Genomic DNA, 25169 nt, shown 5'->3' on the forward strand with positions numbered 1-25169 from the left:
CCTCAAAAAAGTGTTTTGCAAAATAAAGATTTTAAACTAAAAGCATAGAAAGAACTTATCTCCATTTTTAAAAATTGTATAAAATTTGATTAACACTCATCACAGTAATTTTTTTTTCCTATTTTACTATATACCCATGAAAACTTTGTTATGGAACTAACCTCAATATATATGGACAGGTACTTAGGAATGACTGCAGTATATTATTTGCTTCATAAAAATCTGAAAACATTGTTAGTATTCTCAGTTTACATAGGAAGAAACTAAAGAATAAGTAGGGTAAAGAGATTTTCCAAAGACACAGTGCATTAGACGGAGTGGGTGGACTCAGACCTGAAAATCTCAGAATTAGGAAGTTCCCGTGAAACAGTACCAGCAACCTATGAAATGCTAAGTAATTCACAAAAGCTTAGTCACAGCAAATTTTAGGCCACAGTTATATAGCTGCAAATACATAAAAGAAAATCTTCATCAGTTATCTTTAGAGTTTCCCCACTCCCCGAAAAAACCAATTATATATCTAGATAATCTAAAAATATGGTTACTAATTCATTATAAGAATAATATTAATCTATATATTGCATATACATACATATATATATTCTCAAATTAAGAGAACATAGCTTCATCATTCTCTCTTTCTCTGTCTTCCTCCCCTGCCTCTCCTCTTTTGCAACATCTAACACATACTCGCCTACCTTCTCAGTGCTACTAATGCCTTGACCTTTCATATAGTCTATATACTACAGTAGGAAAATGTTGGCGTGAGTAAAGTTTTTATAAGTTTTTATATGGTTTTAGAAACAACTTGATAATGGAAACATCTTGGAAACTCAGCTAATTAAAAGCCACTCAAACTTTGCTGCCAGCTCCCAATATCATGATAAAGTATTTCCTCCTGAGAAAGGGCTGCCTGGTTCAACCTACGAAGACTTCTCAGCTCCTGAGTCTTCAGAATTACCGCCCTTTAAAGTCACTATTTTAGAGCCATGCCTAGTGTCACCATTATTTTTGCAAAGAACATTTTTTGATGGACTAGACAGCCTGCCTGCAAACACTTGAGCTGACAGCACACATCAGAGTGAGCCAGCTCCATTATAGCCAACTCCATTCTTGGGAATAATCAGCAGAGCTCCCAAACCAAGCCCCATTCATAGACCTCCACTCTTCAGGGTGTCATTATGTGCGCCCTTCTGCTCCCTCACTCCAAACAACAGCAGCAGCAATAGAAACAACAGTGCTTCATATTCAAATTTATTTGGTTAATGCTGAATGATGTTATTTTCATATAGGCCTGCTCAGAGACTGTATCCTAATATTCATTATGAATTTCCAAATACACTGAGTATTTCAAATATATGTAACCAAAGCACCCTTTTTATAGGACCAAAGGAGGTAACTTTAAAAAAAAAAAAACTTCCTGGACTATTATTTGTGGAAATGTGGTTTGGGAAATTATGTTCAAGCATCAATGTGTCACACCAACGTAGCTTACTTGAAACTTCTCGGATTTGTAAAATATTTCACTCACTTTATACCCTAGAGTGAAAAGATAAATTGCAGATGCCTTTATTTTCCAAAATTCATGACTCCCTGGACTTGGGCCTGAAACATTCTATAATTTTTCTCCTTTCCAGGATCCAAGGCCACCTCCCTCCATAAATCTCTCCTCAGCTATAATTATAAAAGCGAGAATTTAACAAAAACACAAAATGTTCCAATAACCATGCTGCATGCTATATTTCACTTAATCCTCTGGTTAATGCTGTGAAATACCTATAATTATTGTTCCCATTTACATATGAGGGATCTAAGTCTTGCTAGGTTAAAGCATTTTCGAGATCACTTGTATAATTATTGCAACTGAGACATACTGTCTGTAGAGCCAGCATCTTTCAACACCTATTCTTTCTCTGCTGTGTAAGTCCTAGTGCCTATACTGATTCTTTATTATACTTGACCTTGTAAAAAACCTGCACATGACTCTTGCCACTTCTGTGGTCCCCAGTGCCTTAACAGTTTATTTCAGTGCCTTAAATACAAAACCGCTGTTTCATCAGCACTTTTGTATTTAAATAGAGATAGAAAATAGCCAAAAGGATCAAGACATCTGCAGAGAGGCAAAGGGGACTGACTGGCTGTTCCTTTCCAGACAAAGGCTGTGTCCATCTTAGTCCTTTGTGAGCTACTCCACACTTGAGGGATCCTCAGGGAACACAAAAGACTTGGGAAAAGTGAAGAGCAGTCCAGCTGACTGATAAAAAGCCTTCTCTGTGTCCGGTCCTTCTGACTTGGACCCCAGTGAATACCATTTGTTCAAATAATGATGAGAACATAATAGATACGATGAGGTTGCCAAGAGCCCATCCATTCAGCCTCTATTTGGCTAAGGGAAAAACAAAAAAAGAAAAAGAAGGGAAAAAAACCACCCTGATGTGGTTATGACATGGTTCATTGGACTCAGATTTCACCAAACTGAAGTTTGAACTGGAATCCCAAGATCTGTCAATTCTAAGGAATAAAGAAGTTGGCAGATGAACAGGACCTGCCTTCTCCCTCAAAACAAAAGTGGGAGGAGACAACCCATAACTACTTAGGAATAACTGTCAGAGCAGCAGACTTGAACGATACTGCCTTCCTGTTACTGCCCAAGTTGGGGGTGGGGTGGGTAATGAGTGATGTGTTTTAGACAGCAGAAGTATACCGGGGTAAGATACTGACCTTCAGTGTCACTGGATTTAGGTTGGAAGCCTAGCTCTTGCTTGCTCAGATTATGTGCTCTTGATAAAGTTCATATTACTTCTCTAAGACTTGGTTTCCTTCACCAGAAAAAGGGGAGAAAATATAGCCAACAATTTTTATGAGAATCCAATGATTTAGTATGCCTATAGTGGAAATGGAAAAAGTTTGCTCTTCATTGAAAGCAGAATGCCCACCATTGAAACCATGTCATTGATGCTTAATCTCTTCTCACCGCTACTGTCACCCAAGAGCTCTAAACTCTCCTCCCTGTTTTAGCCACATGCCACATACAATCTTAAAAAGGAGCATTTGGTGCTTAAAATTCAGTATAGTGGATAAAAAAAAAAAAAAGAGATGCTGGTGAAGCTATTATGTTTCAGGCTATCCATGAGGATTAGTCAACTCCAGGGAAGAAAAGGGGCGATTGGTACAACTCATCATGCACCAAAATTCACAACTATCCCTATTGTACCTTGAGGCCTGACATCCTAATGTACAGAGGCATCAGCACACCTCCCTGGCCTCCAGCAGAGGGAACTCAGAACTGCCACGGAGGAATAGCCACTGCATGTTGTTCTTGCGGGTGGAGACTTATGATCCAGACTTCTCTGGGTAGGAATGCTCTCGCCCGACTCACAAAACTTGCATCTCAGAGTGTTGCCAATTTTATTTCCCTTCATCCAATTCTCTGTGTATCCAAGGGGCGGTATCAGATAGTGGTAATAAACTTGCTCATTGATCGGAACCCTACACACCTAAGAAACATGACTATCTACATAGTAAGTTTTACCAAACTGAGGTCTGCCTGCTGGCAAATCAATACCTGACGGGCAGTTGTTGGTAGAAGGAAAGTTGCTTTTACTAAGAAGGCTGCCCACCTGGGGAGATGGACTCAGTGTCTCCCAAGATTCTGCTAGGTCATGAAAGTTTTTAAAGGGAAAAAAAGAAGGCATCTCCATTAATCATTGAGACAGGGGGTCAGAATCATCACCCTCCCCCACTACACGCAGGCTTGTCGACTTTTTTGTGATCTTCCTTTAGAGGCTATCTTGTTCACACAGTTTGTTCGCAAGATCACTGAAGGGAAAGCTAGAGAAGAGATCTAATCACCTGTTAATTACTTATTCTTCATTTCTTCTTCTTTGATCTATGGAAAGAAACAACAGGTTAGGAAAGATATTGTGTGATCAAAAGATTTGAAAGGTGTGCTAGGGACCTAGATGAGTAGATCATGGGGGCCCCTGATTTAAACGTTATTTGCAATGTAGCGTTGCTTACATTGACAAGAAAAGGGGTTTCCTGCTGAGGGTGATTTCCTGCAAAGAGTTGTTCACAAATGTACTCAATAAATGGAACTGACTTTATAATGTAAGACACGACCAGTAGGGTTAGAACCTTCTTGCCAAGATAGGAAGAATTTATAAGCATGTCCAGATTATCATCAAGGCAAGTCCGGGCTATTATCCTCATAATTCCCAGAAATCTTATCTAATCTCTGTCAGTTTTGCCCAGGCTTTCATTTTCTTTAAACTCAATCTCCTTAAGCTGGTTCCTAATTAACCTGTTATTCTTCAAAATATCTTCTTTGTCAGCTTTTCCCCCACTGTTCCTGTAGGGGAGGAAAAATAATTTTCCCTCTACTCTTCTAGGTTCTTGGCTGAGAACCCCCTTTAATAAGAGACAAAGTAACAGGAGGAAACAAACAGAAGTTTAGTAATATGTATACCTCCTATACATATGGCAGATACCTAGGAAAACTCAGTACCTCCCCAAATGGCCCAAGTCACCATCTTAAATACCTTCAGCTAAAGACGAAAGAAAGATGTTGTGTTAGGAGGGGAGGAGGGCACTTATGGGAGGTTTACAGGCAAAGTGCAGTAAACAAGGGTATGGTCCTTATGCAGAGAAGTCCATGCCTTCTCCACTGGGAAGAGTTTCTAGAGGTTTGGCCATCCTCCTCTTCCTGGTACAGAAACACCCTTACAAATAGAGATTTCCCTCATAAATATAAAGGGTAACTTCTACTTGTTTTCAGAGATTCTCCTGTGTCTGCAGCTTTTTAAAAATAATCAACCTCAAATAATCTATGTGCCAAAGAGGAGTATTTTGAGGTGGTATGTTTTTCTTCCCTTCACTCCATTCTCTTTCCACTCTTACATTACCTCCCTTCTGTATAAGTGGACTCTATTTATATCAAAAGTATACCCAAATTATTCTAAAAAGGATTTGAGTAATCTCACATGTATTTAAGTGAACCATAACACCCCCCCTCCCCGCACCGCCAACAGACACACATACACATAAAAAAAATTATTATGTAAAATCATGAGTCTGAGGTAATGATCAGGTCATGATAAAGAAACCAGCCATCCTCTGCCCCTCCCTGCTGTGGGTTTGCAGAGAGTTTGCAGAGAACAATTTGCAATCCTCACACTAAGAAGCTGGAGAGTATGCTAGGCTCCATGGGAATAAACAAAAAAATAGCAACCAAGTGAATTAGATATAACTACCTAAATAATTCAAGTAAAGGACAGCATTCGCTCATTAAGTATCTGAACTTGTAAGCCTTGGAAATTTTATCTTGTCCTGATTTGGTCAATTAATTAAATTATTTTAGTTCACTCTTTTTCTTTGCCTAAGCTAAGTCCACCCAGGGTGGTATTATTTCAAGCTAAGTCCACCCAGGATGGTATTTCAAGATAACATTATCTCCCAATTTTGATCTCAGTCTGGAGTCCAGAATCAAACAGCACTTAAGAATCTGCTCTTTAAGTTTTCACACAAAGAACTTCCTGGGACACAGGCCCAAAATGACTCAGCCTAACATCCACACCCACCATCACACCCATGCTCAAGAAACTAGACCACGAACCAGTCGAGGGGCTCCCAGTAAAGGTGGAACAAGTCATTTTCTCCAGGACAGTCATGGCTTCCTCTGCCCCTAATCTGGTAAGGGAAGCCACAATGAGTGATTAAGGGTCTCTCCTTGTTTAAAAAGTTATTATCAAGGATTACAAGATGATATAGCTGGCAAGTTCCTCAGCCGAAAAATGAAACACAAAAGTCTAATTCTATACTCTATTTTTGAATGCCAGTTAAAAAAAAAAATTCAAGTGATAATGATTATGCAAGAAAAACACAAGGTCCCACCAGACTCCTAGAAATGCATGTGAAGACACAAACTAAAGAAGCCAAGAACTTCCTAAGGAAAGGTATGTGAAGGGGTCCAGAGGGAAGGTCTCGGAGGGAAAAGAAGTTAAAGCCAACAGATTAAGTGATGCTGAAAACTCGGCCTCTGTGAACCGGTGCCAAATCGAATCTCAGAGATAGAGTTCTAGGTGTAGTAGAAAAGAATAGCTTTATTGCTTTGCCAGGCAAAGAGGGACACAGTGGGCTCGTGCCCCAAAAATCTGTGGGTCCCAACTGGGAGAATTTGGTGAGGAATTTTATAGAAATGGTTCAAGGATGGGTTTGTTGATAAGGATCAGGGTTTGTGCAGGGCCTGCATTCCTTTAATCTGGTCTCCTGATGAGTTTCTCTGGTTCCTTCAATCTGGCCTTAGGTGGTCTTCTGATGAGCTTCTCGAGGTTATGTAGAATGAAGAATGCTAACATCTTCCATTTGTTGGGGGTTTTAGTTCTGTATAGAGCTCAAAGATATTGTTATATGTATCCCTTGAGGTGGAACCTGCCCCTGTCCCTGGCAGCCCCCCCCCCAGAAGGGAGGGGGAGTACACGATGTATATACACAAGTGTGTACATACTATGTTTCCACAAAGGAACTTTGTGTGTACAGTGTAAATACACAAGTGTGTACCATAGGGGGTGCACTGGACCCCATGGGGCATCTGTCCCCCCCCAAGGGGAACAGAACCCCTCCCTGGTAGTACCCAGGGGGTGCACAGGCCCCCACCAAGAACCCAAGCACCCCCCATGGGGGAATAGCACACCGAATAATTCAATCTGCCTTCTTAAACATGATGACCCTAATTAAATCAGTCATCCTTAATGTATGTCAGGAGACTTAAGCAGGCAGATTGATTTAATGGGGGTCAGGAAACCTTAGGGGGTTGATTGATTTAATGGGGGTCAAGAAATCTAATGAGTTTGGTTTGTTTAATGAATGTCGGGAGATTTAAGAAGAACGATTGACTTAACCTATGACATGATATTTACGTGAGCTGATTTAATCAATGGGAGTCACGTGATTTATGGGACTGATCGCATCAAAGGAGTCATGTGATACAAGGGGCCTGATCGAATCGTTGGTACTCTATGATTTAAGGGGACCGACTGAATCAAAGGCAATCGTGATTTAAGGGGGCTGATGTTTTAAGGTTCGTCAGGTTTTCAGAAGGGTGACTGATTTAATGGAGTTCAGGAGAATTAAGGAGGCAGAATGACTTAATGGGTGTCTGTAGAGTTAAGAAGCCAGGTTTGATTGGTATAATGGCCATCAGGAGCTTTAAGAAAGATGATTGACTTAATGAGGGTCAGGATAATTAATGGGGCTAATTTAATCAATTGGGGTCACCTGACTTGGGGGCTTGTTTAACAATAGGAGTCACGCTCTCCAAGGGGCAACCTATGTATGCAACGGTGTATATAATATGTGTACACAAAGGAACTTTGTATACACAATATATATACTAACTATGTACATAATATGTGTCTACAAAGGAACTTTGGGTACACATCGCATACACACAACTGTGTACATACTATGTGTCCACAAAAAAACTTTGGGTACACAATGCACATACACAACAGTACATACTGAGTGTCCACAAAGGAACTTTGCATACACAATGTATATACACAACTGTGGCTGGACCCCAGCAGGGTGCCTGGCTCCCCCTTGGGGAACTTTGTGTACATTATGTATATACACAACTGTGTATGTAATATGTGCTCCTCGATTTTCTTTGCATTTCCTCCCTTCCCTGACTAGCAACTGTTGAAATCTGCCCTTCAGTATTCAGGGAAGGTCATGGAGGCTGGAGTCTATTCCTTACAAACAAGAAATAGGGGACAGAAAGGCTTCCATCCCGAGGAGCCGCACAATGTACTGCTTGGTTTCATAGAGAAGCCATGGAAAAGGAGATTTGGGAAAGAGAAAGAACATGTCTGGCATCTGGACAGAAAACATAGCAAAAGAACAGAAATAGGAAAAGTGGATTTTATGAAATTTGGTCATATATTTGAGATAGTGTATTTGCAAAAGAAATGATTCAATCTTAGAGCTGCTGATGGGTGAGCAGAGACGGCTAGGCGAGCTGATCTCGTTTGAGTTGTAGCTCCTTTTCTGTTGAATACTTTGAAAAGGCAAAACTGTATCAGTTTATCTCTGTAAATTCATTGCCATTTAATGAACATTCTTTTTCTATTTTGATGGCAGATTTTATTCTTTTTTTGCAGTGTGAGGGGGACTAGGGGACATGAGCGAAGAGTTCTGCTTTCCCCCTCAACTAACTGTTCTGTGATGATGTGATTCCAATTCAGCTATACTTCCATATAACCATAAATATATAACTATTCCACACAACTGTAAATATGTATTTTGTGCTAAGCATATTCAGATTTTTATGATCTCTTCTTTATATGAAAGAACTAAAGTTAAGAGGTTTAGAATCTTATGCACAATCCATGGCCCAGATTTGAAGACATGTTTTGGCTCCTAGATTGAAGTTCTTTCCACCACACCTGTGTGGTTCTCAAAGTGTGGGCCTCAGACCAGCCACATCCACATCACCAGGGAGCATGTTAGAAATGTAGAATCTCAACTCCTAATCCCCAGGCCTCCGGAATCAGAATCTGTATTTTAACAAGATCCCCAGGTGATCTCCACACACATTTCCATTTGAGAAGCTGGCATTCTTTCTACCCATGGCACCTACTCCAACTGGAGGGCATTCATTACTAGCTACGGCATTACTCTGGATATGAAATAGCTGAGAAAAGTTCAGTGTGAAATTTGAAAAATCTATGCCGTTAAGATACCATATGGGATGAAAGAGTAAGCTGCAAAGCAGTGTGTATAGAATAATTGCATTTTAAAATAAATTTTATATAAATAGGCGTGTATATCTATGCAGAGAAAAATGACTGGAAAATTTTAGATGAAAATGTTCTCTGGTGATGGAATTATGGGCAATTTTTTTCTTTTTATAAGATTTGTTTAAGAAACATTAAATTTTACAAGTTAGTTTTTGAATCTTCACTGAATCTAGACAGCTAAGGGAAGAGAAAAGTAAGGCACAGAAAAACTATAAATTGGCATAAAAGAGCCCAATAGACTGTCACTACTGAAGTTTTCTGGGGGTAAACCCACCAAGCACAGAGGCTCACAAGCATTCTCACCTATCAGCCTCACGCAGCCCCTCCACTCCCTGCCAGAAGGGGCTCATTCTTCTGGCCTCCAGGGGGCAGCCCTGTGCAGGTTTACAAGAGCCTTCTCTGACCCCACCCCCACCCACCTAGTGTGAATAATCGGGGGTCGTGTTAGCCATTATTCATCTAAAACCAGGGTATGAAAGATTCTGAGCACATCGACCACGACAACAACAAATACTATAGACACGAAGAGATAATATTTTATAAATAGAGGCAAAATCCCCAAAGAAACAGAAAAGAAACAGGGCATGAACCACCCACACTGCTCAGCCCAAGCACCAAAGACTCTCTAGCTACAATGGTATCTTGTTTGTGGAGAGTGGGGCAAGGTGGGAAGCATAAATACAACAGAGACACTAGGCGCAGGTCAGATTGCTTAAGGAAAGGTCAGATTCTGCTTCCTACTGGCTGTTTAACCTTGGGCAAGCCCCTTAATTCCTCTTCCTCTATTTCATACCATTGTCAGTTTCCCAGTCCCCAGCTCCGAGGATTGAAGAAGTGCTTGGATAACTGTCAAGTCTGCAAATGTTAGTGTTTCCCTGCTGTGCTGGTCTAAGGAAACCCACATTCCTGTGTGTCTCCTCTCTTCTCAATCCCCTTCTACAACGCTATTTCCCTCTGACACCAGACCTGAGTTTTCCATACATCAAGCAATTCTGCAACATCACCTGGGTGTCCTACAATTTCATTCAGTTCTGACACTACCTGGAGATAGCAGTCAGATCCCACAGGTTAAGGGCTCAGTCACAGGAGACAGCCCTGCCCTTTCACCTCCCCCTCCTCCTACTGACAATGGGAATCTCATGTCCCAGGTTGCTACTGGTACTTCTGACCTAGAGGCTATGAATCTGAGCTTCCCATGATGTCCTCCTCGGTTTCAATTTATTTGCTAGAGGAGCTCATGGCACTCAGGAAAGCATTCACTTACTAGCCTACTAGTTTATTACAAAAGGATATAACTCAGGATCAGCCAGGTGGAAGAGATAGATGCGCAAGGCAAGTTGTATGGAAGGGCCTGTGGAGCTTCCCTGCATTTTCTAGACACACCACCCTCCCACCACCTCCAAGTGTTCACCAACCCAGAAGCTCATCAGATTTTGCTGTTCTAGAACTTTTATAGAACTTTAGTCTGCAGCATCCCTCCCCTTCACAGAGGTCAATGGGTGGGACTAAAAGTTCCAACCCTTTAATATATGGCCTTCTGGGTCTGGTCTTAATCCTTTTTTTTTTTTTAAATATTTATTTATTTGGCTACACCGGGTCTTCGTTGAGGCATGTGGGATCTAGTTCCCTGGCCAGGAGTCGAACCCAGGCCCCCTGCCTTGGGAATGTGGAGTCTTAACCGCCGGACCACCAGGGAAGTCCCCCAGCCCTTTTATTACTTGATCTTTTTGGTGACCAGCCCCATCCTGAGGTTTCACATTGGGACCTCACTCTAAATCACCTCATTAGCATAAACTCAGTTGTGATTGAAAGGGCTTGTCATGAATAACAAAAGATAATCTTATCACCTAGGAGATTACAAGGGTTTGGGGAGCTTTAGTGCCAAGAACCCAGAACAAAGATTAAATATATTTTTTATACCACAACATTTGCCCCACTAGATCCAATCTATGCCCTTCTCTGAGCTAGTCTGTGCCTTGAGACGCTGATGTCTTTGGACTGTATTGTCCAGACTCCCTTGTCCACTGGCTTCTGTTGGGTTTGGCCCATGGGGTGGAACCATAAGAGATTAGGGAAAGGAGGCGATAGAGGTAGAGGTGAGGGTACTTACTCCTTCACTCCCACCCCCTTCCTACCAGACACCTGTCATCTTAAAGAATCCTCAGGAGCATAGGGGCCACCATCTCTGCTATACACTGGTGAAGGCTGGAAGGCATTCTCGAGATTTTGGAGGGGTTTTGTGCTAATCATTGAGTGATAAATCTTATATACCTTGCTGCCAAACACTGAATATATGAACCTCAGAACTTTAAGGAGCAGTTGGTGTATGATTAAGCCTAGTAGTTCCCAGACTGTGAGTAACAGTCCCTGGTATCCAGGAGCTGTGGAAAAGAACACCAAATGTGTGTGCTTGTCTATGGCATTGTCTGCAGATAGGATAAGTCATGTGTCACATACAAAAACTCTGTTATTTTCCAAATGTGTGTCGATAGAACCATGACAAAATACAAAGCCTTGTAAAGGTATGACTGAATTCACGGGGGCTTGGAAATCATCACACACTTTCCCAGAGTAATTAAAATTATAGCTACTATCATGAAGGACCATTTTTTTAATATCAAAATTTTGGAAATGATTTCATCTATGCTCACTTTCAATGAATTCACTCTTTTTATTGTTTTGGTTGATCATTTTAGGTAAATTATTGTCCCTTCTGACAATTCATTCAACAAAACCTAACTGAACTCTTGGTATAGGTTCAACATTGAAATAAACATTTGAATTCCTTCAAACAGTGAAAGGACAAACCTCATCTCATAGACCTTATGTTGTAGTGTGGAAGACACTCATTAACAAATTTTTACCCAAATAAGACATGTATATGTGTGGCTGAGTCCCTTTGCTGTGCACCTGAAACTATCACAACATTGTTAATTGGCTACACTCCAATATAAAGTTAAAAAAAAATTACCCAAATAACTGTTTCCATTACATTTGTGACAAAATTTATGAATGAAAGGTAAAGAGTGAGAGTGTAGATATATCAAGGGACAGTGCCCAGTCTAAAGTGTCAGGGGAATCCTTCCTAAAGAAGAGATACTTAAGTTGAGACGTCTTAATACTCTTGAAGGAAACTGCTTTGCCCCACTTTGCCCTTTACCAAGCCAGTGACGACCCTGTGGGACTTCTCCACAAAATGTACCTGACAGTTGGAGCTATGCAAACTGGGCAACAGCTCCCCAATGTCCTGTTCTAGCACTTGGGCAGGAATGAACTTTAAAATGAGCATTTTTGTTCTATTATTGAGGTATAGTTGATGTACAATATTATATCCCTTTCAGGTATATAATATATCGATTCACAATTTTTAAAGGTTATATTTCATTTATAGTTATTATAAAAATATTGGCTATGTTCCCTGTGTTGTATATATTATATATCCTTGTAGCTTATTTACTTTATACATAGTAGTTTGCCCCTTTCAATCTCCCACCCCTATCTTGCTCCCCCCCCCCCCCTTCTCCACTGGTAACCACTAGTTTGTTCTTTATATCTGTGAGTTTGTTTCTGTTTTATTATATTCATTTATTTGTTTTCTATTTTCAATTCCACATATAAGTGATATCATACGGTATTTGTATTTCTCTGTCTGACTTATTTCACCTAGTATAATACCCTCCAAGTTCATTCATGTCATTGCAAATGGCAAAATTTCATGCTTGATTATGGCTGAGTAGTATTCCATTATGTATGTGTGTGTATATATATATACATACCACATCTTATTTACCCATTCATCTGCTGATAAAATGATCACTTTATAATTATCAATATATTCCTTTGCACTCTTGTTACAGAGGGGCATTCTACTCCTTGCCATACATATAACTTTGAAGATGCTCATTTTAAGGCCCGCCCAATGCTAGATTGTAAAAAGAGGTTGGTCAAGTAGAAGTCTTATTGTTGTGATTTGCAGCATTTTTCTTTACTGTTGGAAAGTTAACCTGGAGCAGATGGCAAGTGTGAACATTTTTGTTTAATTTATCTTAAAAATAGTTCAGGGTTATGTTGAATAAATATATTAGCCTTTGAATCTCAGGATAGTTTCATCAGATTTTAAGTGTGTATATATCATGTTGATTCAGAATCTGGTTCTAGCACATGCTGTGGATATTGTGATTTTATGAAGTCATCACAGACTGGAGAAGGGGAGCTCTCACTCTGTTAAATACAGGGTTGTCCAAGCTATGAAGTTTGAACTTAATTTTGTACTAGACTTTGCATATTCCTGAAATCCTCTAATATTTGAGCAAAAGAAAACTTTATGCATATAAAACTGTCTAGTCCCAGCTATTTCAGAATGGCAGTAGCCTTTCTTGTTATTGCTCAAACCACATCACACATAACACCATAATAATCAGTGGGCCTCCACACCAATGAAGCCTCAGCTTCCTCATCTATGAGATTAGGATAATACTAATACTTTCTATGATTGCTAGGAGGTTTAAGTGAAATATTATTTAAAAGTCTGCGATGCTCAGAATTTAGAATTTGGAATGATGAAAGGTCCCTTTTTGTTTCTTACTGCTTGCATCAAAAAATCCAGTTACGGAACACAACCTTACTGTGTCACTGAGAAAAGTGAAAAATTCAGTGGTTTTATCCTTATCAACAACAGAAAGAATGTGTTTCTAATTAAGGGAAAAAATACCTTGACCACCAGCTTCCAAACATCAACTTCCTGAAAGAAAGTGGAAAAATCCAAATCTAAATAAAAATCTGCAGTTTCTCCAAGACCCATGCTCAGGGCCATATCAACTAATACTCTGGGAGAGAATCATTTCCATCCAGCAATGAAACTAGCTTCCCTTTGCAAATCCCCTTTTATAGGCAGAATTCCTTTTCTGTTTCCTTGCGGTTTTATTTCACTTTGTGGGCTGTTTGCAATATTCCTGTTTGAGGGAGCAACAGGGAGAGAGGGGACAAAATGCTGGGTAAGTTCCTCCAAATGTCAGGCTGGGTAGTGCCAAGACAGCTGGGCCTGAAACCCTGCACCCAAGGAGGGGCACTGTTGTGGCTGGGAAGGATGTGAGCTCAGCCTCATCTGGTTTCTTTTAATGCTCACAGCAAAGGGCCTGAGTTATTGCATTCTTTCTCCATGTCTTACATAAAATCAGATTACTAAGTGCAGAGACAGTCAACTGTTCTCTGTCCTCCTGGCTAGCATTTTAGCATCACCATAGCAACATCAATAAACAGAGAAGTAAATTAACCTCTGAAGAAGAAGGTCACTGGCTTTACTGTCCAAATTGCTTTTACTTTCCCTGCTTAAATAAATACACACACACGCACACGCACACACTCTCTCACACTCACGCACACTATTGTTGTGGTCGTTGTTTTTCTGGTTAACTTTATGAGCTATTTGACCCAATGATGACAAGACCAAGAACACGGCTTGGTTCCTGTCAGCCTTTTGTTTAAAAAACCTTCAATTACTCCCCATTGCCTACAGAATTAAATCTGATTCCTTTGCACAGTGTTCACCGTCTTGATCTCTTTCAAAGCCACATCTCCATCATTTATTTGTCAATGGCCCTCTTAAACCATTCAAGGAGGAAAAAGGCCTCATTTCTTTATAAGCCCCTTGCCCCACTTGGCACTTCTGTCCATGCGGCTAGCTATCATCTCAGAACAATCAAGGCAATTTTCAAGGTCACCTCCAACACTGAATCATAAACTTCCCCTCCTCTCTGTTCCTACTGCCACCAGCCTGGACCAAGCCATCCCCAAGTCCAACCTGGGTGACATCTGCAGGAGCCTCAGCACTGGGCTCAGCCCTTCTGCTTCTGTTCTGCATGGTCTATTTTTGACACAGCAGTCAGAATGAGATTTTAACACATAAATTGTATTAGTTCACTCTCCTGCTTAAAACCCTCCAGTGACTTTCCTGGCACAAAGGTCCAAAGGCCTTATTGGGTGGGATGCCCACTGGGTCCTGTGTGACCTGGCCCATGGCCATCCCCCTGTCTTCACTGCATAGCCTTCTTCCATCCCTGGCTCTTACTGTCCAGAATCACTGGCTCTATTTGCATTCCTTAAACATGCAAGCCCTTCCCTTGCTTCTGGCCTTTGCCTTTTCTCTTAGTCTGAACAGTTTCATCTGATCATCAAGGGGGTTGAGGCCTTCTTATTGCCATTCAGGTCTCTGGTTAAATGTGTTCTCCCTGGAGAATTTCGTGATCACCCTATCCACAGTCATACCCCCCAGTCCCACCTCAATACTCTATCAAATTGTCATATTTTGTTTCCTTGATAGCACTTACCACTATCTTATGTTATCTTGCTTATTAATTTGATAAATTAATTTATAAATCATTGTCTTTCTTTTAGTAGTGTAAGTAGTAAAAATACTCTTTTAGAAAAGTTTTTTTTGCTCACCGCAGAATCCCTAGTTCCTAGTAAAGTGGCTGGTGCACAAAAGGCCATCAATAAATATTATTTGAATGAATCAATGAATAGACCTCATTTTTCAAGACTCAGTTTACATGTGATGTTTCTTGTGAAGCTTTTATTACCCATTACTAGAAACCTCCTTTTCCTCCCATATGTATCTCCTACACGACATTGATCATTTCCTTTCCTTTTTTAAGTTTATACATATATATGTATTCATTTATATATTTTTTCAATTCTTTTCCATTATAGTTTATTAAAAGACATTGAACATAGTTCCCCATACTATAGAGTAAATCCTTGTTGTTGATCTATTTTATGTATAGTAGTGTGTATCCGTTAATCCCCTACTCCCAATTTATTCCTCCCCCATCCCTTCCCCTTTGATACACATAAGTTTGTTTTCTATATTTGTGAGTCTGTTTCTGTTTTGTAAATAAGTTCATTTGTACATGAACTTATTTTTTAGGTTCTACACATAAGTGATATCATATAATATTTGTCTTTTTCTACCTGACTTACTTCACTTAGTATGGTAATCTCTAGGTCCATCCATGTTGCTGCAAGTGACATTATTTCATTCTTTTTTATGGCTGAGTAATATTCCAGTGTGTGTGTGTGTGTGTGTGTGTGTGTGTGGCACATCTTCTTTATCCATTCATCTGTTGATGGACACAGGTTGCTTCCACGTCTTGGCTATTGTGAATAGTGCTGCTATGAAACAAGTCTCTGTCATTTATGGAAGCAACCTCCATAATATACCTTTATACTGGATTTTTATCCTTCTGTCCATCTTCCCTTTCCCTCACTCCTACTTCCTGAGATCACTTTCCAAATAAACTATCTATAAATAAGTTCTTGTCATAGGCTCTGCTTCAAAGGACCTCAGAAGAAAACACTAACTTTTCCTTTAAGAACTTCCTTTGCTTTCAACACTGGTGTTGAAAAAACTGGATATACACATGCAAAATAATGAAGTTGAACCCTTACCTTATAGCATACAAAAATTAACTCAGAATGGGTCAAGATCCTGAATATAAGAGCTAAAACTATCACACTCTTAGAAGAAGACACAGGGCGAGAGCTTTATGACATTGGCTCTGGCAATGATTTCTTAGATATACACCAAAAGCACAGGCAATGTAAGAAAAAAACAGATAAATTGGACTGCACAAAAATTTTAAACTTTCTTACATCAAAGAACTTTATTAACATAGTAAAAAGGCAACCCATGGAATAGGAGAAAATATTTGCAAATCTTATATATGATATGGTGTTAATACCCAGAATGTATCAATAACTCCAATAACTCAGCAACAACAAAGAACAAACAATGCAATTCAAAAATGAGCAAGGGGCTCGAATAGTCAAAGAAGATATACAAATGGTCGATAAGCACATGAAAAGATGATCAACATCATTAATCGTTAGTGAAACGCAAATCAAAACCATAAGGAGATACACTTTACACCCATTAGGATGGCTATTATCAAAAAAACGAAACATAACAAGTGTTAGCAAGGACACAGAGAAATTGTAACAATTGTGCGTTGCTGTTAGGAATGAAAAATGGTGTGGCCTTTGTGGAAATCAGTACAGCAGTTCCTCAAAAAACTACACATAGAATTACCATATAATCCAGCCATTCCACTTACGGGTATCCACCAAAAAGAACTGAAAGCAGGATCTCAAACAGATATTGTACACCCATGTTCATAACAGCAGTAGTCACAATAGCCAAAAGATGAAAGCAACCCGTGTCTATTGACAGATGATTGAATAAATGAAATGTGGTGTACGCATGCGATGGAATATTACCCAACCTGAAAAAGGGAGAAGTTCTGGCACACGCTGGAACATGGATGAATTTTGAAGATGTTATGCTAAGTGAAATAAGCCAGTCACAAAAGAACAAATACTGATTTCACTTATATGATATACGTAGGGTAGTCAAGTTCATAGAGACAGAAAATAGAATGGTGGTTGCCAAGGGCTGGAGGAGGGATGGGAGTTACGGTTTAATGGGTACAGAATATTAGTTTGGCAAAATGAAAAATCCTAGAGCTGAATGGTCATGACTGAGCAACAATGTGAATGTACTTAATGCAACTGAACTGTGTACATAAAAGTGGTTAAAATGGTAAAAAACAAAACAAAACAAAAAACCCCCAAGAAAACCAAAACAAATAAAGCCCTTTGCTACAAACTATAGAGACAGACAGTAGATTATTGGTTGCCCAAGGCTGCAGAAGGTTGGGGAAAATAGGGAGTAAGCACTAATGAGTAAAAGGTTTCTTTTGGGGGTGGTGAAAATCTTCTAAAATTTATTGTGGTGATGGTTGCACCATTCTGTGAAATATCATAGGCTATTGGATTGTATACTTGAAATGGGTGAACCATGTGATATATGAATCATATGTCAATAAGGTTGTTATATTTTAAAAAAAGAAACCTCCTTTGCCGTTCGACAGTCCCTCTACTTAGGCATCTAATAGTGATCTGGCTGTCCATCACATTCCTCCTTAGTAGATCCAAAAATTCATTTTTCTTTCTTCTTCTCCATCAAAATTAACTGTGCCCCATTTCCTTTTCATCCTGCTGTTTAAAAACTAATATGATATACATCTATGTTTTTTAAGAGGCCTAATGAGTTCCTATGAATAAACACATTTGATAAAGAGCCTCTGAGACTTGAAAGATTGACCTAATGTGGAAAGTCCAGGAAACCTGGCAGACCTAGGAGGATATATTTAGAGAGGTGTCACAGCAAGCACACTAAAAGCTGCCCATGATCCCTTCTCTTTTTGCTGCCAAGGGGGATAGAAACTATCAGTCATGGTGCTGAGCTTTCACTTTCCCGAAAGGAAAAAGAGAGAAAATGGAGCAGAACAGCCCGACAGCCTGAGTCACTGGACTCAGCATTACAGTAGTGTCTTGGATCACCGTTGGTCCCGCAAAAGATAAAAGCCTGGGATTCACTGAGGAGCTCAAGATTAGAAAGGGCAATCTGGGTTCTAGTGCAGCCCTGTTCTATGTCAAAGATAAGCCAGACACTAGTGGTATGGACAGATTTAGTCAGTAATATTCTACTGCAATAGGAAAAGAGTTCAGTATGAACAGAACTCAACTTTGATTTGTACAGAGGAGACTGGGTGTTCTAAGGGGAGAATGTGGATTCTAGGGAGGATGGTGAGCGAGGCTCAGTAGAGCCAGGGAAGTGAAAAATTGCAAAAGCTGGGAAGGTGGGGTTGGTCCATGTGAAACCCACCTGGTTTGTATACTGATGCTAAGTGTGAATGTTGGGCTCCTCCCCTCCCGCAGAGGCTGAGAGAAAGGGGACTCTATCTTCAGGTGTTGGTGGAACACACAGTAAATTCTTTTGGCAGCTTTAAGTTTCCTCAGGTGGGCACTTTAAGGGGGCTAGGGTCATCCTAAGGGTGAGCCCTTGAGCTGGTAGAAACAATGACAGCATTTTGTTCATGTCTTTATGGGCCAAGTTTGAGACCTAGTCAAGAAGAGATCTCAGAGGGCCTGGTAGGAGCTTGGTCAGGGAGAGAATCTTTGTCATCTATCGCTTACGAGCTGTGTGATCCTGGATGAGTCACATATCATCTCTGATCCCTAGTTATGAAGATCAAAATCAAATTCCTCTAGGCCCAGCACCTTTACCAATACCTCACCCCTACCATAGATTCTTATTGTGCTGAATGGAAGGGGACTAGGATTTGAATCTCACTTCAGTCCTTATTAGCTTTGTAACTTGAACAAGTCATGTAGTCGTAGTGTTGACACCCTTAAAATGATGGCAAATGACCTTTACAAAGACTGGAATCTCTGGCTCCCGCTTCACTACATTTCCTTGAATATTCCAAAGGTGTATATCATGCTATTTGGGACTTTCACTATTTTGTGTGGCAAAGTAAAAAAATTTTAAGTACTCCCATGTCCTTTAGTAGAGGACTGGTTAAGTAAACCACACGTTCAAACAATGCAATCCTAAGCAAAAATTTAAAAATAGATCTTTATAATAGACTTAGAATGAAGGCCAAGAAACACAAAGTGGAAAACAATCAAGTTACAGAATAGAATTATTAAACACATAAATAGGTATTATATGAATATGTACATGTACATGTTTATTTATACAGGAGTAAATGCTTGGTACAATACACACCAAACACTAATATATGTGGATTGTAGACCACTGTGTGTGTATTATAGGTGTGTGTATGGGTGTCGGGGATTAAGTGATGAATTAAATTTAAGATTAGAACACATCAGTGAGGATACCACTCTTCCCCTTATAAAACAGGCACTACTGTGCTAAGCACTTTAGCATTCAGGTACTCATTTAATCATCCAAACAAACTGAAAGGTGATTATTATTAATATGATTTTACTATTCCCATCTTAAAGATAAGAAAAGTAAGGCACAGAGAGGTTAAGTAACTTGCTTGCTATCACACTACTGTAAAGTGCCAAAGTCAAGCATCTACTGTGGCACCGATTTCAAATTTTTTCCTGTTTAACCAATATTTAATTTCCTAGCCAATTGCTTTGAAATAAAGATCTTAAAAAATAAAATGCTTATCAGCAGAGTAATCTCTAATTCCAAGATGGTTGTTCTGTCCTTATCAAAAGATACCAACTACAGATTTCTCCGTTCTCCATTTACTATGGGGAAATATTTCCAATGTAGGAGTGTATATATGTGCAGGAACACCTCTCTATATTATTTTAATACCCATCAGTAATATTTGTTCTTAGAAACATGTAATTTAAAATCTTCAAACTATCCCTTCATTTTCCATACCTTTATAAATAGTCAACAAATTAAGTGAGGGGGAGATCCTGTATCTAAAACTCCCCTCTTGCTTCTGCTTATCAATCCTGCCCTCTAATAATCTGAGGGAGAGTGGATGTCTGTAGATAAATCCCTGTAGTTATAGCCATAAGCCAGGGAATTCGGAGAGTAAAAATGTGAATGAAAAGAAAAAATTTTCAACTGCGTGAAGACAAAAAGAGTAGTTTAATTGGAATACAATGTGTCAGTTATCCAGCATGCTCCACATAGATATAGTTTTAAAAGATGATAGGAAGATGTCAGCTCCCCTTGGGCCAAATCCAGTCAACTTTCTCAGCAAAGAGCATGGAGTTAGCCATAGAAGGAAAAGAGGGAGTGGGTATGTTTGATCACACACACACACACACACACACACACACACGGTATTTAGTCATTACATAAAATGAACAAGGAAGCTCAGATTCTTGTCCAGAGTCCCTTATTGCATGACATCAACCTGTTTGAAATTCCCATTTCCCCCATTTGTGAAATCACATCCTCCCTACTTCATCTCTCACAGGGAACAATTACAAACTATGATTCTTTGTTGAGTGCTTTGAACACAAAGGATTTATAAATAGAGGGCATGATAAAGGCAAAGTAATACCCGGGCCAGTGATGCAGGTAGATTGCTCTCCTTTTTCCCTTTTTCCTCTCTCTTGTCCGTAGGAACCACAAGAACCTCCTGCTTCTCTCCCTCCCCTGATCCCATTTCATCTGAAGCCACCCAAAACCTATTTCATAGGCACATTCCCTGTTCTGTGTTTAGTCAGACAGGTTTCCTAACATCTCAAAATGGCAGAAACTACTTTTGCTTCCATCATTTAAACTACTTTTTGTTTCCATCATCTTGGTGTAGGAGAGGTGGCCCATTTCATAGCAGAAGAGAATAGAGTTGCATCCTACCCAGGAACAGGGATGGCTAGCCAGTCTCCAGAGCCATATCCGCTTCTTCATAGGTCTGCAGCTAGAAAATGCTTTCCTGGCTGCCTTGTGGTTAGGTGTAATTGGTTCACAAAAATCTCCCAGCTCTCATCCTCTTTGCTCTTTCTCCTTCCCCGGACTTGATGCTAAAAAAGGACAGCAATCTGGGGAGCTATGTGTTGTAGGCAGCAGAGCCATGGAATAGAAGCAACCTGCATCACCCTGAAGAGGAGATCAGCTCACCCTTCAGAAACACTTGTGTGGGTTTTATATGGGCAAGAAATTAACTTCTCTTGTATTTGAGCCATTATGCATTTTGCAGTTTCTTTGTCACAGCAGCTCTTTTCACCTAACTGATACAAGTTTTCATCCACTTGAGGAAAGACTGATATGAAGAGGCCATGGCTAAGAATTTGATCAGATTAATAGAAAACTACAGTGTCAGCAAAAACCACGACCATCCATTCTGGCTGGGAAAATAAAGGCCCCAAGAGATAGACTGAAAGGCCAAGAAATCAGATCAAAGGAACTAAATAATTCTACGTCCAAAAAAAGTTTTTTTTAAATTTTCTAGCGTAATCTGAGAATAGTGAAAAAGCTCAGAAATTCTTCTATATATTCAAACATATGGGGTTTGAATATATAGACTGGAGAGGTGAAATGAATATACTAAAGAGAGGATGAAATGGAGCAACAAAATGGTGGCAGTGTGAGGACCTGCAGAGAGATTGGCCAGTGACCATTGCTAGTGGTCTGACCGGAAATAGGATTTTAGGAACGTGAAAACCTTACATTAAATTTTGTATCATTAACTTTGTTATGTGACATAACTCTCTAACTAATATAGTACATTTCTTCATATTGGGATATTTTAAGAAAATCAAGGAAAATATGCTGTAGGTACATCTGGGTCATACCCAGCCTACAGGAAAATAAGATAGATAGAAAGGTAAGAGTGACAGTAAAAACTCATCAGAAACCAGCAATATGAAAAAGAAATAAATAGGAAAAGATGTAAGCCTCCAAGAACTTTTGAGGTTAATGGAAGGATGCTGGATTTTATACTATTTATGGAGATATAGTAATGCAAATTATTCTTTAACACTGGTTCTGAAGTTGGACGGTCTATGATTTAACCCAAGTCTCACCAGTTACTAACTGTGCATCTTTGGACAAGTTCTGGGCCCCAGTTCTGGGCACTGTAAAAAGGGGATAATACTAGAACCTATCCCCTAGTGGTGTTATGAGGAATCAATTAATTAAATGATGTTAATAGGAATAAATGGTGTCTGGCATGTAGTAAGCCTTTCAAGATGTTTTAACTATTATTATTGTTATTATTTTTACTATAACATCTGTAAGATAATGAGGTGGAGTCAGGAATTGGTGAAGACCAAAGCCTTTAAAGTATGTAGCTTTGTTTCTTTTTGGAGTTATTTTTGTTTGCTTTTGGTTGCGTTGGGTCTTTGTTGCTACACATGGGCTTTTTCTCTAGTTGTGGCAAGCCAGGGCTACTCTTTGTTGCAGTGTGCAGGCTTCTCAGTACAGTGGCTTCTCTTGTTGTGGAGCATGGACTCCAGGCGCTCGGGCTTCAGTAGTTGCAGCACATGGGCTCAGTAGTTGTGGCATATGGGCTTAGTTGCTCCGTGGCATGCAGGATCTTCCCGGACCAGGGATCAAACCCGTGTCCTCTGCATTGGCAGGCGGATTCTTAACAACTGTGCCACCAGGGAAATCCTAGAGTACCTAGTTTTAAGAAGTGAATTATGACAAAGTGACATTTATGTCCAACTATTACATGTGAATGTAAAATTAGTTGACACAGAAAAAAAGATTGCCTAAAGAAACATTATTAAAATGAGGTTATTTTGTGCCAAAATGGCTAACATTAAAAAGACTGACCATTCTCAAATTCCAACTGGAATTCTTATATAGTGCCAGTAGGAATGAAAATGGGTACAATCACATTGGAACGTGGGTTAGCATTATCTATTGATATTAAACATACACAAACCTATGGCCCAGCAATTCACTCCTAGATATATTCCCAGTAGAAAACCATGTGTGCGGTCACTAAAAACTCTATAGAAGGATGTTTATCTCAGCATTATTCTTGATATCCTCAAACTGGAAACAACCCCAATGTCTATCAAGAATAGAATGGACAAATAAATAAATTCATACCATGGAATACTACATAGCAATAATAATCATAAATGCACTCCTGCTATGTACAAAAACATGGGCAAATCTCACAAAAATAACGCAAAGGATTAGGTACTTTGAATGCATGAATGAATGGTTTGAAATGAGTGGTTTGTTTACATGCAATGAATATGTAGAGCTATGAATAAACAGTGTAGTGAACATAAAATGAACCTACAGTGTGAATACTACATCGTGAGATGAATGTATAGTGTTAAATGTCAGGGTAGTAAGGACCTTGAAGAGGTAGGAGAATGCTTAGGAAGAGGCACCAGCAGGATTTTTAGTAATGTTCTAGTTTTTTCCTTGGGAACTGGCTTTTCGGGTATGTTCACTTTGCCATAATCCTCCCAACTACGCGCTTATGATCTGTGTCCTGTTACACTTTAGTGAGAAATTTTTTAAAAAGAGGACCCTTGATAAGTTGGATTCAGGGTTAGCCCCACTAGATCCAAAGTGATACTTGCTCTCTACTCCCAGGATCACAAACTTTCAGCCTTCATCACTGTTCAAAGAAAAGACCCTGGCCTTACTACAATAAAACCTAAAAACAATGACATTCCTTAAAGGAGATAACAATAAACCTCATATTATGGTCAGTTCCCCACGGGCCAGTAATTCCATTCAGAGCTGCTCAAAGGCTTAAAGAAATGAAAAAAATTCTTCCATTTCCACAAATCTATTTGTCTTACCATTTTCCTCCTTCTACACAGCAGGAATTTCCTCCCTTCCTCCCTCCCTCCATCTCCCCACCCCCATCCCTCTTCCTTCCTTCCTCCCTTCCTTCCTTCCCTCCTTTCGCTTTCTTTTTTTTTGTTTCTCTTTCTCTTTTTCTTTGTTTCCCTCTTTCTTTTTCTTTCTTTCCTTTCTTTCTTTTTTTCTCTTTCTTTCTTTCTCTCTCTCTCTCTTTCTCTCTTTTCTTTCTTTTTCTTTCTTTCTCTTTCTTTCTTTTTCCTTTCTTTCATTAGCTATTTTAGACCCAATTTGAAATGCATTTGAATAGATTCTTACCAAAAAATAGTGATTTGTGAGTATTTCTGTAAAAAAAGTTTCATATTCATTCACCCAATCATTTCTATATTTGGTGATGCCATTTTGCCATCCAAAATATTTCATCACAAATTTAATAATCAGAACTCCCAACCAAAAAAAAACCTTTCATTTTCATCACTACTTTCACTTGTAGTTATACATTTACTTTGCTTCTTTAACTTCCGTCTTACACACAAGACCACAAGTTTCATTAGGACAGGGATTAAATCTTTGTTGGTACTTTTGTTATATATCCAGTTCCTAGAATATATACGAATAAAATAAATGACTAAATACTGTAGTGAGTTACCAATGTCAATACGTTTCCAAACATTTTTAAGGGAGCAGCAACAAATCTTATGCAGATCCCTGACACATCAAGTATATAAAAGTAGAATTGTAGTGCAGGATTCTCTTCTGGTGTTTCTATACAATCCTAAGGAGACTCACAGCAGAATATGAAGACAACATGACCACCTAGATAGATAATTACATAGTTCTCTGTGCCAGGTAAAACTATTTGTTTATTCGGCTAGCAGGAAATCTACTGGATGCATCTAGCAGACCTGCAGTAAACAAGAGCAAAGCAAAACAGAAGTTGGACCACTGTAAAACCATCATCTTCAACCTCATTGGTCTACCCAACTCTCTTATTTTTTGTGGATTCTCCCATAACATTTTTCAGCAATTTGTTCAAACCTGTGAAAATGTCAAGTAGAATAGTAAAAAAATGTCTTTATTGAGCAATTACTCTGCGCTTGTGCTGTTCTAAGTGCTTTGCAAGCATTATTTTATGTAATCCTAATTATTACCATTTGTAGCTAAAAGAAGTTGAATCTAGAAGAGATTTTAAAACTGAACACAGGGAATTCCCTGGCATTCCAGTGGTTAGGACTTTGCAATTTCACAGC

Source organism: Hippopotamus amphibius, chromosome 1, assembly GCF_030028045.1.
Source record: "Hippopotamus amphibius kiboko isolate mHipAmp2 chromosome 1, mHipAmp2.hap2, whole genome shotgun sequence".
In the NCBI taxonomy this organism is placed as follows: domain Eukaryota; kingdom Metazoa; phylum Chordata; class Mammalia; order Artiodactyla; family Hippopotamidae; genus Hippopotamus; species Hippopotamus amphibius.